At 46.2% G+C, this 316-nt stretch overlaps 1 protein-coding gene across 1 annotated transcript in view; it reads right to left on the bottom strand.

Moving 5' to 3' along the window:
• The window catches only part of pfn1 (profilin 1), a 3,818-nt gene that overhangs the window by 3,068 nt on the left and 434 nt on the right, over positions 1–316 (bottom strand). The gene's annotated exons all lie outside the window — the stretch shown is intronic.

Genomic DNA, 316 nt, shown 5'->3' with positions numbered 1-316 from the left:
CAAAGCAAAATGTGCTTTTGTCATGCCAATAAAGCCAATTGAATTGAATTGAGAGAGAGAGAGAGAGAGAGAGAGAGAGAGAGAGAGAGAGAGAGGAACGCACTTCCGCCTGCGAACACGCGTGACCAAATAAGGAGCGCTCGAGCGCTGTGAGGAAACTCCGCGCGATTGAATAAAGCTGATGGAAACTACAGCGGCTGACCTTCACTAAACTTATCCGAGAGCTTGCGGCTTCACGGGGCTACTCCGTTATAATGCGAGCGCATCCTGATTTTCACACGAGGAAGAAGGAACAAGTAAAAAAAAAAAAAAAAAA

The sequence above is a fragment of the Sinocyclocheilus rhinocerous genome, unplaced genomic scaffold, assembly GCF_001515625.1.
Source record: "Sinocyclocheilus rhinocerous isolate Xijiao unplaced genomic scaffold, SAMN03320098_v1.1 scaffold404, whole genome shotgun sequence".
Classification (NCBI taxonomy): Eukaryota; Metazoa; Chordata; class Actinopteri; order Cypriniformes; family Cyprinidae; genus Sinocyclocheilus; species Sinocyclocheilus rhinocerous.
This window is presented reverse-complemented; position numbering and strand designations above follow the sequence as displayed.